Genomic DNA, 18,298 nt, shown 5'->3' with positions numbered 1-18,298 from the left:
GAGATTCCAAGCAGCCACGTTCTGGATGCTGTAGAGTTTTTTTGAGCTTGGTCTGGAGGACCTACACAGAAGAACTTACAGCAGTCCAGCTGTGAGAGTAACCATGCAGAGTCCAATTGAGGGTGAAGGTTCGAAGGAAGTCCTTTTCCAAAAGTTGTGAGTATGCCAAATAGGTATGTGTTCTGCTTGGGTTTTCGGATCAGATAGAACCCGCTCATCAGAGCCTCACTAACCCAGCCAGAACGTTACCCCCTCCCCCGGGCCTATTTACAATAGGTAACCACATATATCTACCACCTAAGGACAGGGAATTCCTACTATACATACCAAGACCTCTTATAATCGGCGGCCTCGCGATCCCATACGGATCCAGACCTCTCTGCCCATACGACAGTATCACAAGTGGCGGCCTCGCGATCCCATACAAATCCAGACCTCTCTACCCAGACGGCAGTCTCAGCACAAGTGGCGGCCTCGCGATCCCATACGAATCCAGACCTCTCTACCCAGACGACAGTATCACAAGTGGCGGCCTCGCGATCCCATACGAATCCAGACCTCTCTACCCAGACGGCAGTCTCAGCACAAGTGGCGGCCTCGCGATCCCATACGAATCCAGACCTCTCTACCCAGACGGCAGTCTCAGCACAAGTGGCGGCCTCGCGATCCCATACGAATCCAGACCTCTCTACCCAGACGGCAGTCTCAGCACAAGTGGCGGCCTCGCGATCCCATACGAATCCAGACCTCTCTACCCAGACGGCAGTCTCAGCACAAGTGGCGGCCTCGCGATCCCATACGAATCCAGACCTCTCTACCCAGACGGCAGTCTCAGCACAAGTGGCGGCCTCGCGATCCCATACGAATCCAGACCTCTCTACCCAGACGGCAGTCTCAGCACAATCGGCGGCCTCGCGATCCCATACGGATCCAGACCTCTCTACCCAGACGGCAGTCTCATACGACAGTTCATCCTATGATCACCATAACATACAAAAAGGGAATCAGTCTCACTATTCATCAGATCACACAAGGACTGCCAGTTCGAGCATAGCCTGTTCTCCGGTTCGAGGGGCTCCTCTCTCCCTTATTCAGTTACCACTTACCTGATCAGGGTTAACATCTGTTCATGTAGCCGCAGCTGACTAGAAGAATAGGCTACCCTCTCATACAAGAACACGCAGCACATGTTGGTTCACTACAAACTGGGTACTTTATTACTCATTACATACGCAATCACATAACATTACAATATAACACATAACCTGCAAAGAAAAGTGAAAGATTAAGTTGTGCACTCTAATAAGAAAGGGTCGACATCACCTTAGTAGTGTGTAGCCTGCACTCAGTGGTCATCTAGGTTCCCTTCTCGTCTGTGCCTCGGCTCGCCTGGAAGTCACACCTCCGCAGTCACGGATACACGTCTGCACCACTATGCGCTGTTCCCTTCACCCTTCTCCGAGTCATTGGGACCTCTTCCTTATCGGCTACTCTCTCCTCTCTGGCTATTCTGCTAGGAGAGTATCTGTCTCTCGGTTTTTCTCCGCCTTCAAGATGGCGTCTGTCTTCCCTGGAATAAGTAGTAGCTTTACTGCTAACGGCTAGATGCCGCCTACGGACTGAACATGTAACTGCCTCAGACTTTCACTAATATAGAGGTGCGTTTCCTCATGGAAAATTCCGGCCCGTACATGCCGCCCACCAAATTCTTGTACCTCCCCGTACCAAGGACACGTTCCCAGCCGGCCGGCCTGATGTAGTGTCTTCGGCATGAAGAAAAATACAATCCTTCGATAAGGGCCGGCCTGAACCGGTTCTCTCCAAGCGAATAACACCTCATAACTAAAACATTACATTTGACCTAGAAGCATCCCAAGCTGCCGGAGCAGAAAGAAAGATGGAGTCTCTCCCGTTTGTGGCCTACCAGGCCTGAATTCAGCACGGCTCCATGAAATACCCTCACTACAGGACAGGTTATCCCTAATACTAACGAATCTATCCCCTAGGCTATGTGTGCAAGCCCTGATCTATGGGGAAGAGCACAGGATCATGTCGAAGTGCCTATTAAATAGGCTCCATTCACTACTCTAACCCTTAGACTTGAATGGTAAGAGACTGAAGTCACATTCAATCACCTTTCCTCACAAGAAGGCCGGGAAAATCGAGCAGAACAGTATGTCAAAACAAAAAGTGACAAATGCAAAAAGAACAATTTTATTTATTTATTTGAGTTTAAATAGCGCTTGCTAGACCTGGAGATATCAGATCGCTTTATATAAGGTTCCACAAAGTTACAAAATTACATAAGTTATATCCGTTACTTTAAAAACATTTCACGAACATAGAAGACAAGATAAGTGAAGCTTAGAAGGGAAAGGGTGTAGGGTAAAGGGGTAGGAGGGAAATAGGACGGAGAGACGAAGGAGAGTCTACCCAAAGTCTGGCTGGGTAGGTGACGGCCGAGGGGGAAGTCCACAGCCCATCTCCTCTATAGCTATCAGGTAGCTCCACCGGCCATCGGTCAAATAGCTAGGTCTCAAAGGGTAAACATTTAGAGAGCATAGGGGACAAGATAAATGGAGCATGGGGGGAAGGGGTAGGGTAAAGGGGTAGGAGCGAGAATGCGATGGAGAGACGAAGGAAAGTTTGCCCAAAGTCCGACTGGGTAGGCGACGGCTGAGGGGGAAGTCCACAGCCCATCTCCTCTTTAGCTATCAGGTAGCTCCACCGGGCATCGGTCAAAAAGCTAGGTCAATTGATCGACATAGTGTTGAACAATGTCAACCCCAGTAAAGAGATCTAGGCCTAAATCCATTGTTTTTTTGTTCCCTGTGCCATTCCAGTTTAGACCCAGCCATATGCAAATCAGTCTTGACCCATCTCCCCATGGAAACAGTCCACCCTCAACTGCCAGGCCAGGTCCTCTCTGGTCCGAAAACAAGCATCCTGGGACCGGTTTAAGGGGTTCACCCCTCATCAGCCAAGCTAGCTTGACTCCAGTGGCATGGAAAGCAGTCTGTGCCTTGACCCACCAGCAACCAGTGAAGCGGTCTGCGGGCATTAGACACTTGACCAAATGTTCTCAATCAAAACAGCTTCCAAACAGGCATGTTATGGATACAGCAGAGTTTTTTAGAGCGTATTCTGGAGGACCTACACACAAAAACTTACAGCAGTCCAGCTGTGAGAGTAACCATGCAGAGGCTAATTGAAGGTGAAGTTTCAAAGGAACAAGAGGAAGTTGTGAGTATGTCAAAAAAGTATGCCAAAACAAGAAGTGACAGAATGTATCCGAGCCTTGAAGGAAAGATCTTAATCTAAGTGGACTCAAAGGTTTGACTTGGGAAGCAGTAAGTGGTGGAGTACCCAGCTGTTGTGTCATCTATATTTTTGAGTGCCTAAAAGCATCTAATCAGTCCTACTGGGATTAAGCCTAAAAAGGTTTGTGACATTCCAGTCTTGGATTTCCAGCAGACAATAACTGTTTGACTGAAATTTGAATGTGGCCCATAATTGGTCCCAAATTTCTAAGTTCAAAACTTACATAAGATCTTTTATAATTCATGAGGCGAGGAACCCTTCTAAGTAGAGACTATTTAATAATAATCTTGTGGAGTTTGGTTGCCTGGTCCAATGCACCTAAACCATCCTAAAACCTGTCTGGATATTAGTGAGTGTTTTTTTGAGTCAACTCACCTCTGTATATAGTTTTAATAAATTTCAATTATAAATTCCTGCTGCTAAAACAAGCAAGGAAATAGGTATGCAAATGGTAGGCTACATCACTTCTTTTTTGTGGAGTGGGATGACTGTTGCTGACTGTCAACATCTATAGATGTGATCATTAGTGACAATAGCATTGAATACCTTATGTAAAACTTTGGTCTCAGATGGGGTCCAGCTGTGAACCACAGTCAGTTGGAAGACTCTCGTGGTATACCCTCCATGTTTGAGGTCTGTGCATTCCCTTTGATGATGTATTGGTACTATTGACAGATGTTGTTACACTACTTAACAGTATTTTATCAACTGCAGAAAGAAGACAAGGGGGTGGTTTCTGATGGGTTTGAGCCTGTGACCATGGTGTCAAGCAATTGGTGAATTGATCAACTGAGGAATCCCTCCCCTATTAAAGGCTATAATTCTGACAAATTATAAAAATCAGTGATATAAATATATATTTCACTCCAAAGAAAACCATTGTGAGCAGGGACCTGGTTGGTAGAGTTATTTGCAATTGTATTGAAATCATGCATGATTAAATAAAATCTTTATATGTTAAAATGGGAAACAATAATTTAAAACACTGCCCTTCCCGATTTTAGAACACAAATTGGATAGCTGTACTCTGAGCCCTCAGGAGACTAATGGAGAGAGTAGAATTTAAGTAATATACAAGAAATCTGCCATGTCGATAGTTCTTGCTGGGCAGTGAGGTGGCTACTGCAAGAACTAGCCCACTACTGCTTGTTTCCTTAAGCGCTAAACTTTTATTCAACAATATAGACATACGTTTTACAAAAATTATGTTTAATATTGTGTTAAGTGGATTTAGGGCTTCTATACCAGAATGTTTACCTATCCGGACCTTTAGGTCGTTGAATGGTTTACCCAGTAAATATCTGTGTACCTTGAGGTTCTGGATATAAGCTGATAATGTGCGTAATTGTTTCCAGTTCATTTTTACAAAACGTGAACCTATTGTCTGAATCTTGTTTTAGCCATCCAGGAATATAATCTAGGGTTGGCAACTCTCCTAAGCAATATGTCATAATCTACCTCTTTACAAATGTTGATTAACCACTAGTTAGATAAGTTTGGCTCTTTAGTTCTGTATAAGTATTTATTACCATCCAGTTTCTTTTATGTTCTCCAAATTGCTTATAAACTGGGTGATATTGTTTACAGCCTTTGGAATTCAGGCGGGTTAACTTGAAGATTCCAGACTTCTCTTGTGTGTAGATTATTCAAGGCCTCTTCAAAGTAAGTTCGATGAGCAGCTTCTATGCCCAGAGTTGCTATTTCTTGCCAAAACAGCTTGTCTAATGTACCTCCGTTTGGAGATCTCATTTTATGGCAGGTTTTAAGGAAATTGGTAGATGAAAGGCTGTCATATAGGCTCTTACCATCATCCTATCTAATAGCTTGCATCCCTCCTTAGCAGAATTTCCCTGTCATATGTTATTATTGGGATCATCTTAGCCCTCATAACTTGAAGTAATGGGTCCAGACTGGGCCCAAAGAGATTTTTAGATAATATGAGCTGAGGTTAAGGCTTGATCTTTGACTTTAACGGCTTCTTTTTGTAAAAAATCGACAAGGCCCCTAAGTATTTATTTACTTGATTTTTATTTATGTCTTTACTGTGTTATCCTAATAGCACTAATACTAAAGTTAGGATAGTGTCTCCCCTTTGGTACTACCTGTTTTCCCCGAAGGGTTTCTTGTTCTAATCCTTGACTCAAAACTTGTTTATCATAAAATATGAAACTTTCAAATTTCTTTTTCATCATTGAATGAGTCAACTGAGTACTCCAATGTTCCACATTTTTATTTTGTTGTATTCATTATATATACATCCAGGGGTGTATTACTGATGTTCCTTCTGAATTCTAATTCTAAATCCTCAGTGCATTTTAGACCTGTGAAGGTCCTTCATTGGAGTTTCCTATAGAACAAAAAAAGATCAATGCTAACTTAATGCTTAATCATGTACATTAGTGCTCAATTCTGTGCCACATAAACATTCGCTGTCATGCATTTATATAATTGTACATCCACAATAATACATTCCAACATGATGAAACCTAGACACCAACCCTTATCATTCTTATGATATTTTCTGTTCCATTGAATGACTCAACCAACAGATTATAAATCAAACAAACATTTATAAATACCTCTGTAGTTGAAAACACTCCAATTTTAACCACTGTGTATCGCTGTTAAATCATAAATAGGTGGTTAATGGCTGCATTCAAGAGAAAGCAAAGTAATCAAGTCTCATTGCAAATACAAATACTTGACACACTCTGTTTTATTGTTGTGATCTAAATTGCTAAGACCCCTTCTTATTGTTTGATCAAAATCTAATACCAATGTTTGGGGGGAGCATGGCGGCTGGCTGAGCATGCCAGTCACGAGCTCCAGAGTCTTCTCCTGCATCTTAACTGACGGTAATGCCTATGCGCCCAGCAGAATCATGGATGTAGACTCGATCTGCCCTCCCGGTAGTTGCAGGCGGTGTAGGGATTTAGTTGCAGTTGTCTCGCGGCCAGCTGATGTTGGATGGTGTATGTTGCCAGACCGCGGAGTAGGGGAGCGGTGGTTGCCGGCGGCTCTGAGGCTCCACTGGGATAGGTGGGCCTCTGCGGGATTTCCTTCCGGGGCATACCCTGCAGGTTCAGAGCAGCGTCCTCGGATCCCAATTCCAAACGGGCAACATAGAGGTGAAAAATACAAAGAGGCACCCGGAAGACACATGAGCCCAGGGCAAGTCAACCGGGCAGGAGGCAGAAAATCCTGTGCATCTCCCAAACACACAGCTGCTGGTTGGAAGAAGGAAAAATGGTAAATGCAAACAGGGGAGGGGGGGGGATTGCTAGGAGCGGATCCTGGAAGTGCCTCAAATAGATATGCCTTAAGAACCAAGAATATTGGATTAGTTGAGGGATGCTTTCAAGCCCAGGATCCAGCACAAAGTACATGGGAGAAAGTAGAGTGCTAGCAGGGGAACAGTAAAACTGGGGATTTGAGTATATTGAATAGAAATACTGACTCTGCCTCAACCACTTTCACCCCAAACAACTCTTTTGGTACAGTAAATAAAAAAAACTGACTGGGTTAAAATAACCCCTTCATTAAGAACCTTTTTTAGGTGCAGGCTAAAGGGGTTGACGCAAATAATCCTCCTCCCACGTTCAGCGACCTAAACAAACCCACCCAAGAAAATAAATACATCCCCATAATGGAGACTGATGGGGAGCAGAGGGACTTCTACCAGATATTAAAATCAGTAACAGATTTCAGGTACTTGGAGATGGACCGGAAATTACCCTACAAACGCACTCATTATGATCTTTTCACCACCACAACTGCTGAGCCCCGGATACATAATGATGGTGACAATCAGAAGGGCATCAAAAAGATACTAAACGCCTTAACAGTAGAAATCAGAAGTAAATTTGCAATATCAGAAAGAAATCAGGGAAAAATTCAAGAGACCTGTCAGACTTTGGAAGCAAAAATGACCTTTATAATGGACAGAATCTGCATGATGGAAGCTTTCTTAGTAGCTCTTAACAGGGAGGTTAAAGTTAACCGTGATGAAATCCAAGCTTTAAAAAATGGGGAGAAGGGCATTCTTGATAAAATAGTCTTTGGGGAATAATGCGAGACGCAATAACGCCAAGGTCTTAAATATTCCAGAAAGTTTAGAAGAGGAAAACTTTGTTATAGGCTTATTTAAGGAATGTATTCCCTCCATTGATACTGCAGAGCTCAAGATAGATATACAGAGGATCCATAAGACCTCTTTTTAAAGAATTTAAATAGAAAAATCCCCAGATAATTTTGATTAGCTTTAAAACCTACTCTTTGTAAGAACAGTCTTATCCGAGGCCTTAAAGGCGGGAAGTTTTACCAAAAGGGACGTTTTCGAGTCAGGTCTAACATTTCATGAATTACACAAGGTAGACAGTGGGAGTTTGGCAAATTCATTTCAGAACTAAGATCTTTAGGCAACACCGTCCAAGTGAGATTTCCAGATCTACTGAGAATTATGTGGGGCAATAAGATGTACAAAACCTTGGACCCGAAAGAGGCTGTAACTCTAGTAGAGCAGATAAGTGCGCAGCAGAAACCTAAATAATAAATGCTGGCTGAAGCAGAGAGCTCCAACTGGTATAGAAGCCAATATACCAAAACTAGGTTTAGAGAGGGTGGGGTCTGAACCGGGCACTCAAGGCTGTAGTTTGGTTAAAAATTCACCTGGTAGGGAGCATGTGGGGGAAACAACCCCCAAAAAGACAAAAGTCCTTGGTTACAGAAAACTAGAGCAAAGGGGTGGAGGTGTGAGAAAAGCATGATGATCGTTCCTTCCAAGACAAAATGTATGACTTAACAAATTGTACTCTACTTAAAGTTATAACATGGAATGTATATGGTCTTAGGGTAAACAGCCGAAGGGGAAGAATTCTACAATCCTTCAAACAAGCTGATTATTATATCATAATGTTACAAGAGTCCCACTTAATACAGGATGAATGGAAAGATATCTTGGTAAAACAGAATTGGATTGAGGAGTCAGTATATACTAATCAATCTTGTTGCACAAAGATGGGGCCATATTGATAAATAAATCTATTAATGCCAAGATAGGTGAGTGTAAGTTGGATTCTGGGGGATGCTGGATGATAGCCAATATAAAAATACTGAGTGTGTGGTATGCTTTTGTGGGGTACTCTGGACTAAATATCGACAACCCTGCACTCCTTCAAGCCCTGTATTCTCAGCTTTTGGACATTAAAGTACCAATAAAACTTGTAGGTGATTCTAATGTGCTATTGAATCCAAGTATTGATAGATCTTCTAAAAGGAAAATAGTAAATTCACCAAAGATGAGAAGGCATATTAAGGCGATGGTGAAAGATTTAGGTTTGATAGCTATATGGAGAGAAATGACTAAAGGGGTTAGAGGAAACCCAAGTTTCACCTTTTGCAATAAAAAGCATGGATACACCTCTAGAATTGTTTTTTTCTTTGTGGATTTTAGGTTGGTAGAAGGTTGGAGCATAACCCCCAGTATCTTTCTGATCTCTCAGAGATCCAGCTAGATTTACAACTAGATAAGGTGTCAGCCTCTAGTCGGTGGGCATTTAACAGAACATTATTATTACCAGTAATAGAACAGTTAAAAAAAGACACAGAATTTGTTTGAGCAAAATAACACTTTGCCGCCTAAACACATAATATGGGATGCATACAATGCCTATATTAGGGGTAGGGTAACCAGCTTGCCAGCAGAAATGCATGAGGAGACAAGATGTAAGATAAAGATCTGGAAGATAGAATCGCAAGGTCACTGGGAGAGAGAGTTCTACAACACAATGCCTAGGATCAGGCCATGAAGGACAATGAAATTAAAAGTGCAAGAGAGAATTTAGTAGACTATCTTGATTGTATATTATTAATAAAAAATGTGAGGCTAGTAAATTAGCTCATTATGAATACCGGGAAGGATGCAGTAAGTTACTCGCTTGGAAATCAAGAGTAGATTATTTGAAAAACACAATCAGAGATATAGTATATAAAGAAACTGGTGAGGATAGATAGAGAACTGAGATATAGAACTAGCATTCACTGGTTTCTTTCAAGAGCTGTATGCTGAAGATATTTCAACTCCAGAGATACAGTTAAAGGAATATCTTAATGATATAGTAATGCCATCACTGAAAGCAGACTTAATGCAGATTCTTAATCAGAAAATGAGCTCGGAGGAAGTTAAGGAGGTGATAAACAAGCTAAAGAGAGGTTGCGCTGCTGGATATGATAGCCTGCCAAATGAGTTTTATAAAACGCTATCTGATGAACTAACTCCTTTTTTGGCCGAGTTGATAGGTGGGATATTCTCTGAGGACCAGGTGATTCTACAGTCATGGGATGAGGATGCTATTAGTCTAATTTTGAAACCCAAAAAAACCCCTAAGAGCTGCGAGTCATATAGGCAGATTTCCCTACTTAACTAGGACAATAAAATGTATACGCAGGTCTTGGCGAAGAGGTTAGAAAGAGGTATCAGCTCAGTGGTTCAGGAAGACCAGAAGGGTTTCATCAAAGGTTGACAGTTGCATGAATTAATACAAGACTTGATAGGAGCCATAGACCTGGCTATCGTGAATAAACTGCCATTAACGGTCCTCACATTTGACCCCACAAAGGTCTTTGATAGGGTAATATGGCCTTTATTTACATCAGATCATCCATAAATTTAGTCTGGGTGAGAACTTCGCCAAAGCAATTAGTACAATATATAGAAAACCAACAGCCAAGCTAATAGTGAACTGGAATCTGACTAAACAGATTAATATAGAGAGAGGGACAACACAGGGGTGTCCCCTATCTCTCCTGCTCTTCGATCAATATATGGAGCCGCTAGCAATTAAAATAAAGGCAAATCATGAAATTCTTCCATTTGAATGAAATGGCTGGTCAAAAAAGTGGTACTATATGCAGATGATTTGATGGTATACATACGGGACTTTGACGGTTCCCTCCCAATGTTACTTCAAACCTTAACTGATTTTGGAAGAGTTTCTGGTTATCAAATTAACCAGCAAAAGACCGAGATCATATGATGGAATACCAACTCAATATCTCCGTTATAGAACAAGAAATAAGATATTTATGGATCCAGGTGGTACAGGACCTGTATAAAATGGCCCAGGTCAACCTTGGAAAAAAAATTAGCAAGGCTAGTATTTTGTTAAGATTTTGGGGCTGTCGTCTACTCTCAATTTTAGGTAGATCTAACTTGGTAAAAAATGTAATTCTGCCACAGTTCACTTTCATCTTTAACACGGTCCCTTTATTGTTTAACTTAAAATCAGTCAGAAGACTACAAGGAGAAATAACAAGCTTCATTTTGTCATGTAAGGGAGCAAGGATTGCCTGGAAGAAACATCGAGATCAAAAATAGAAGGAGGCATTGCTGGGCCTGACTTCCGTCGATACTGCTGGGCCTTTCAGTTAAAAAATATAAGATTTCTCTTGTCTAATTTTGCCTCTTTCCCCCTAGTTTTCAAGCCAAGACAAAAAATCTTCCAAATGAAGGCGATTCTTCACTTTTTAAATTTGGGCATCCAAAGTTTTTAAAGAAAGTTACATTAAAGATCTTAAAAAACGGCATGTGAGCTTTGGTATCAGATCAGACTAATTATGAGGCTACCCTACTACAGCACATTTTTGCCTGTATGGAACTCATCAGGGACTCCGAATTGCTTACAGGACAAACTAGCTGTCGCATTAATGGAGGCAGGAATAAACAAATATGGACAAATTATTCAAGAAAATAAACTGGTCTCCTGGGAGTCCCCGACTGCATCCACAAATCAAAGACTATCCAAATGTAAGCCAAAGGACACCACCTACCAGTGCGCAGGGTTATTGCTCAGGAAGGATTTCCGGATCCAGTGTAACATCTGGGAATAATTCTAAGGTAAGGGATCTGCGGCTGGATAGTCTCTATCAGGTAAGGGTAGAATAGACAAAACTATGGAGAGACAGCCTGAAAGTGGTCCGAAGTGTACAGGAGAGACTTGCTAAAAGTTAAGGTTTGATTGGTATGTGATCATTCACAAACTGAAGTACCTTAAACCCAATACTGATAGGAAGTGTTGGAGTTGCAATCTGTTAACAGATGAAGACTTATGGAGAACCTTGCTAAAGAACACTTGTGTGGGAGAGGACAGATGGTAGTAGGGATGGTTATTATTTTACAGGTACACTTATTTTGTCCCTTGGTTTGTATTATGTAGTCTTTGTTCTCTTTTGCATTCTATGCATTGGTATAAGGAGAGTATTAGGGTTTATGTAACCTGAAAATAACAAAGTAATAAATTTGTTTCTAAAAAAAAAAAAAAAACTTTACTCGCAATAAAGTGTCACTCATAAGGCATCAAAATGACACTATAAGCTATGTAACAAGGGAAAGTTTTTGTTAATAGCATTCATGGAAAAAAAAACAATACTTTTTTGGCAAGAGAATATGACTTGTGTTGTAATGATAACCATACTTGTGAAAGGGATTTCAGTGGAAGAATCCTGGAGGAACAGAATGTGTCTAGTGCCATAGTGAGAGTATGAAATAGTGGTTTGCTTTTAAGCCATGAAAAAACATGTGTGTTTGTGGCGTGTTAATGAAAATCTGTAGATCAATAGAATAAAGACTACACCACTCTCCATATATTAAAATCGTCATTTTAGCCATATCTATCACGTTAAGATACTGGTGTAGTAGTAAATGTCTTGGCTGATGTGGTATTTTGACTAGGTTTCAAGCCCCACTAGCCGATATTCGTTGTTCTTTAAAATTCTTATTTTGGCCTACTGGTAGTGGGTCCTCTAGAATTGACCCACACAGACTGTCTGAGAGATTTGAGGTATAGTTAGTCATGCCACTACATGTTATTCTTTACATGCTATGGCAAGTCAGAGGGGGTCAGAGCATGCTGTGAAGGAACAGTCTTAATTTTTGGCTTGAGCAATAGTGAAAGAGGCTGGAAGAAGCAGAAATATGGCGGCCAATGCTACAGTGAAAGAGAGGTAGGGTTTTTAGTTTATAAGGCATTACAATTGTGCATCATGTAAAATCTGTATTTAAATATAAGGACTAATGTACTGCCTATATGTTGATAATAGTTTTAGCGACAATAGAACAATTGGTTTGGTGGTACATTCTGTGGCTGTAGCTTAATCTTTACTAGGGTTTAATCCGCACCGGCAGATATTGTTTATTATTCTTTTTAATAGAAAATAGTTTGCTATGAAAGAAAACCCGTATTTTGTGGAATTAGTTATAGAGTAGAATCTTGGAGGAAACAAAATGTGTGGGGCCTGTGCAACAGAAAAAAGGAAGGACTATGTTTTTTAAGACCTGAAAATCACTTGTGAATTTGTGGCATATAATGGAAAAACATCATAATAGAAGACACCTATATTGTCTCTAGATTAATAATACTTCTAGTAACTTTTCTATCTAACAATCAGTTTGTGTAGTGGTCAATATCATAGGTTGTGCATTATATTGACCTATCCGGCATAAATAAATTAAGTAATGATAAACATAATAATTACATGAGAATACAACATAATACCTAGGAGAAGGAGAACACCTTGGACAAACAAAACAGGACCCAAATCTCTAGCCTATGCGGACCAGCCCTGGGAAGCAGCTATCTCGTCCAACCAGCCCCAAGCAGGATCCCAAATTCGACCCAGCCTTTTCCTCCGATGGTCATTCTCAATTAGCACCATCTGTAACCTACGCATATGTAAGAAGTCCGGCCACCAGATCCAAGGATCGCTTGACTCACTGGCAAGTCAGAATCGTTCCAAAATCAGCCTAGCTAACGTAATGGAAAACAAATACACCCAGTAGACTGGGAAATAATCGGTTAATGCCCCCGCATAATGAGCTCTGGATCTGCAGAAACCGCCATATTGGATATACCACCCAATTTACCGAAGACAAATTACCAATACAGTCGTAGAGCACGGCAAATGCGAAAACATGGACCACTTTAGCTCCCGCCATCCCACAACGAAAATAGTGTTATTCAGGCCGAAGCTTCATGATAAAAAGATGATACTAGTATAACACCAATTATTAATACATTTAAGAATATGTACCTTGATCCAAGATACGTTCAGAACTAAATGGGACATCGCATTGCTACGCCGGAGATCTGCCCAAGTGACTTCCGTACTGAGCCAAGAACTCCAATTGCTAGCCCTCAGCTAAAACAAGTCATTGACTTGATTATGTGAAGCCATATAGATAGAACTGTAAACAAACCCGATATTTCTCTTACATGGTGTTTCCCTAATAATATACAAACAGGAGTTTTCAGTGCAATTCAAATCCTCTTCCTTAAGGCTTAAGATAAAGTGCTGCAACTGTAAATTTCTAAAGAAAATACATTGAAGGAAGGGGAACCTGCTGCATTAAACTACCAAATTAGGAAAATACATCGCCATCAAAAAGTTGTCCTAAGGTTAGAAGATTGTCCCTTCCCCAAATCTCCCAGAAACCATATTGGATACCATTAGGAATGTTAGGATTATAACCCAAGTATGTAAACTGATTAAATGGGGTGATACCCGGAGATAATCTCCTAACAAAACACCAAATATAATGAAAAATTGTAACGTCTTAAAGCAAGTATGCTTACAGTACATTGTGTCAACAATACCCGCACCAGGGATAGTCGGTTCACCCAGCAGAAAAAACTCTGAGAATATCTCACCCAGCGGCCACCGACCGGAGTTGTGTAAATAAATGACGCCAGAAAGTAAAACCTAAGAATAGGGAGTGATACTCCCCATCTTCCTTAGATTGCTGTAAAAACTGAATCTTACATCAAGGTTTACGGTAGGCCCAGATAAACTTCTGCCATAGTGCCTCCACTCTGGCAAAAAAGCTTCTGGAAGAAAAAGTGGGATAAAGGAGAAGAAGTAAAGATACAAGGGGAGAATAGTCATCTTTATAAGATTACAGCAACGTTTAATCCCCAGATGCAGACGTTTCCACTTGAGAAAGACTTCAGCAGAATGCTGATACAGCTTCCCATAGTTGTGATCCAGAATATCAGGGCCGGTTCTAGTAAGTTGCTTTGGGCAGATGATCTTGTCCGTGGGAGGATCATGCAACTCAAAAATAATAGCTGAGTGATCCGTCCACATTAAAGGCAAAATATCTTTGATCGTAATGAATTCGCTATTGGTGAAGATGCCATCAAGGGTATGCCCAGCTTGATGTGTAGGGCCTATAACAATTTAGTTTAAACCTGCCATAGTCATGAGATTGATTAGGGTGACAGTGTTTGAGTCCAAGCCATCTTTGAGATGAAAATTAAAATCGTGTTTAGAAATCCAGTTTTCCTTCCTGGTGGGCGATAGACTAAGACCCCTTTGAAGGCAGAGCAGTTGGCTATTTCTAGGTTAAAAGAAAAAGCTTCACAGTCTGGGCTGGGTATGGGCTCAAAGGATGCTTTAAAGGTGTTGCGGTAAATCAGTGCAATTCCACCTCCTTTTTTCTCAGTTCTGTCTTGTCTAAATTCCGTAAAACCTTGAGGAACAGCCAGGCAGAAATCTGGTCCTGTAGTCTTGTCACCCTAGGTTTCGGTGATAAAGAGCATGTCTAATTGCTGAGCCTCGATCAACTCGGCGATGTCTAGCCTATGTTTAGGCGAGACCAAGAGTTAATGAGAGCAAAGCGAGTTGCACTAGTAACTTTTAGCTTTGGTGGCACGTTGGAGGGGAAAGCTATATGGGGTTCCAGGTCTGTCTGAAAGAGGAAGCCACAGTTGGGACATTTTTTTGCTGTCTTTGCGGCTGGCTTACTAAAATCTAGGCAAATACAACCTTTGGGCCTGTTTGCCGGAAGAGTATTTAGCGTGCGCAGTTCCCTACCAGAGTATAGCTGATGTTCCCTAGGATGATTGGAAAATTGGGCACCATCCCTGGCGAGCAACGCAGTTGTTGGGCGGACAGGCGCAAACGGGCTTGCCTTGGGCACAGGTTCAGCGCGCTAGCGCCGTGCCCGCTGTGCAGGTACGGTTTCCCTGGATTAAATATGCTCCCCCCAGAAGTACTGAAGAAGCGAGACCGTCGCCACCACCACCCCTAAGATGGCGGCCGTCACCGCAAATCTCAAAAAAGAAAGAGGCACTCTCTCCGCTCAATCAGGAGCACCCATGGCGGACCGAAGAGTGAGAAACTCAGTGCAGGTATGTAGGGCAGTAAATATATCAATGTCCAGATTCCGTTTGCAAAAATACAAACAGTAATACTAAAATTCGAGTTAAAATTAGTTAAAACAGTAAAAGTGCAGCGCCTTACGAGAACTTGCGTCTGCTGCGCGTCCGGTTTCCCAGGATAAAATATGCTACCCCCCCCCCCCCCCCCCCCCCCCATCCCCGGAAGTACTGAAGAAGCTAGACCATCACCACCACCCCTAAGATGGTGGCCGTCACCGCAAATCTCTAAAAAGAACGAGGCACTCTCTCTGCTCAATCGGGAGCACCTGTGGCGGACCGGAGAGTGAGAAACTCAGTGCAGGTAAGTAGGGCAGTAAATATATCAATGTCCAGATTCCTTGTGCAAAGGTACAAACAGTAATGCTAAGATTTGAGTTAAAATTAGTTAAACCAGTAAAAGTGCGGAGGCTTACGAGAACATACTAGAACTTGCGATGAATGATCAGATCAATGTGATCATCTTATGAGCAGCTGCAGTGCCTGCATGCCTTCAGTTACTGAGAATGTAGTCAGGCAGTGTGTCTCCGGTTAGTGCTCTTCCATTTCAGGTGCTTTGCAGCAGTTTTAAGATCTTCATAGAGTTTAGCGGTGCTCAAATGGGTGTAATTTATGATATTTATATGTTTCCCTTGTCTTCATTGATTGATTTTGCTTGCAAGAAATTGTCACTCATAGTTGCTGAAATGTCACTCATAATTGCACTGAAATTATGAAAACGTCACACATAGCAATCTGAAACGTTAGCAGCCATGACGTCAGTCAGAATGTAATGCGTGCCGTGGGGGGGGAAATCTTAACGTTTCTATTGATACATTGTAGCACTAGTAGCCACAGTTAGCAGCCTGTAGCTCAGCCGTCCCCCAAGCCCAGTGCCATGAAGCACTTGCATGCCACAGAGCACTGTCAGCCACTCCAGCTTAGTTCAGTCGGTATGGCAGCGCTAACGGCTTGACAGCTGAGTCACTATGCCTATTTATGCGTGTCAATGCATTTCAGTGCAATGCAACTGAAATGCGTTAGTGTAACGCCTGATGCGTGGTACTTGGCAGGGCTGTATGTGTTGTTTGCTCTGCCACTAAATGTAATTGATACTTTCTGCAAAGAATGAATGCATATTAAATCTAGCCAGTTTTAGATCCTGGCACAAGTCTCGCCAGTTGTCCCTAAAGCATTAAGCGTTTAGGTGCAAGTGTGCAGCCCACTGAAATGCCAGATACCTCCACTTAGGGTTTTGACATTCAAAGGACGGCTCATAACTCAATACAACACGACCTGTTATGCCAAAAAGAAATGTATTTTATTTACTTAACTATCAGTCTATTGCTCAGTTAAATTATATTTTTGCCAAAAATGGAGACATTCTTACTCTTGTGCAGCTGTAGCTTATTTCTAAATATTCAAGTTGAATTGGAGCAAAGAACGCCCTCTTGCCTGGATGCACTCGTGCAGCTTCCGCACCTTGTCTCAAGCATGAGCAGTTCAGAATGATTCTGAAACAATGTGGTGTTCAGTGTTCCTTAAATTTGGGGGTGCGCTTGGACCACGCGCCAACAATATGCCATGTTTTAACAGGGCCGTTTAGCTTGTCAGTATTGGGAGCTCGTGATTTAAGTGTCAAACCAAGAAAACCTAAGTCCAAGAGGCTTGTGGTATCTGGTGAGAGGACTCAGCAGCCTTTGTGGGTGTTCAGAGTAATGGAGGCATGCGCATGCGGGGTCACAGTCTCTCGTTGCGCGTGCTGAACAGTATGACAATTGCTGTTGAGGTGCAAGCACTTGTCTTGCAATGGGAAACCTGCGAAGGCTTCTACAAGCCCACGAGTCATGGAGAAGTTGCTTTCAGTTGTGCAGGTGGAAAGCAACTTGCCAATCCACAAGGCAATGATCAGCCCCAGACGTTTTTGATTTCTTCCTTAGGCTGCAACGGTGCCATACAATAAAGGGCTGCTTGCAGAGACCACTCAGAGAGCCAGTTTCCGTATCAGTGCATCTTGAGAGCATGGGCAAAAGAACAGAACACTGATTTGAATAAGACCCCTTTGCCACAGGCAGCAACTACTGGTGTTAAAGCTTTGAGAAACTGGGCCTTTTTGGTTCTTGGGATGAGTTTGTGAAGATTCTGCCTCTTTCTTCTCCAAACATGGTAACATATGACTTTCTTTCTTATTTTTAGAGCTTACTCTATCCCTTGAAGGAGGACCGGCCCCAATCCGGTGCTTTCTCTGTGTTGATGGACAGAGCTTTACTAGTGAGAATTGATCCACAGTGATAGTGGTCCAGAAGACAATCATTCATTTCAACATTGCAGCAGTTGGAACCAGGCCAGGGCAACACACTGATCCTGTGATACCCTTGAGAAGTTAGAAGGGGGCCAACCAAACTCAGGTGAATCATTCTTTGTTCACATTTCATTCTCATGATGGTAAAGCATTGTATAAAGCGTGTAATGTTTAGGAACCCATGGTGACCACAGGCATACTTTTATCAGTTACTTTATAGTGTATATGGACAGCATTTCTCTTTGTGTAATTTGACAGTTCAGGTTTTTATTTATGTTTTTTAGATGAAAGGTTATTTTCATTTAATTACAAGAGGAAAAAAACACTACACTTGCATACCATCTATCATCACTGGGGCATATACAACTTCATAATTTCTTATAACTAAAATCTCCGTAGAAAGAAAATCAAAACCTCCCATTACGTAGCACCCACCCCAACCCCTGTGGCTTTCCTCAAACGCCGAAATTGATCCTTGTATCAA

At 42.0% G+C, this 18,298-nt stretch overlaps 1 protein-coding gene across 2 annotated transcripts in view; it reads left to right on the top strand.

Moving 5' to 3' along the window:
* The window catches only part of LOC146821393 (barrier-to-autointegration factor-like protein), a 175,995-nt gene that overhangs the window by 54,246 nt on the left and 103,451 nt on the right, over positions 1 to 18,298 (top strand). For both annotated transcript variants that reach the window (XM_085612339.1, XM_085612340.1), the window contains exon 2: positions 17,709 to 17,920. The gene's annotated coding sequence lies outside the window, so the exon portion shown is untranslated. The remainder of the gene's footprint in view (positions 1 to 17,708; positions 17,921 to 18,298) is intronic.

Source organism: Triturus cristatus, chromosome 6 (assembly GCF_964204655.1).
Source record: "Triturus cristatus chromosome 6, aTriCri1.1, whole genome shotgun sequence".
Taxonomy (NCBI): domain Eukaryota; kingdom Metazoa; phylum Chordata; class Amphibia; order Caudata; family Salamandridae; genus Triturus; species Triturus cristatus.
Note: the sequence above shows the minus strand (reverse complement) of the source record. Positions and strands in the feature narration are given on the sequence as shown.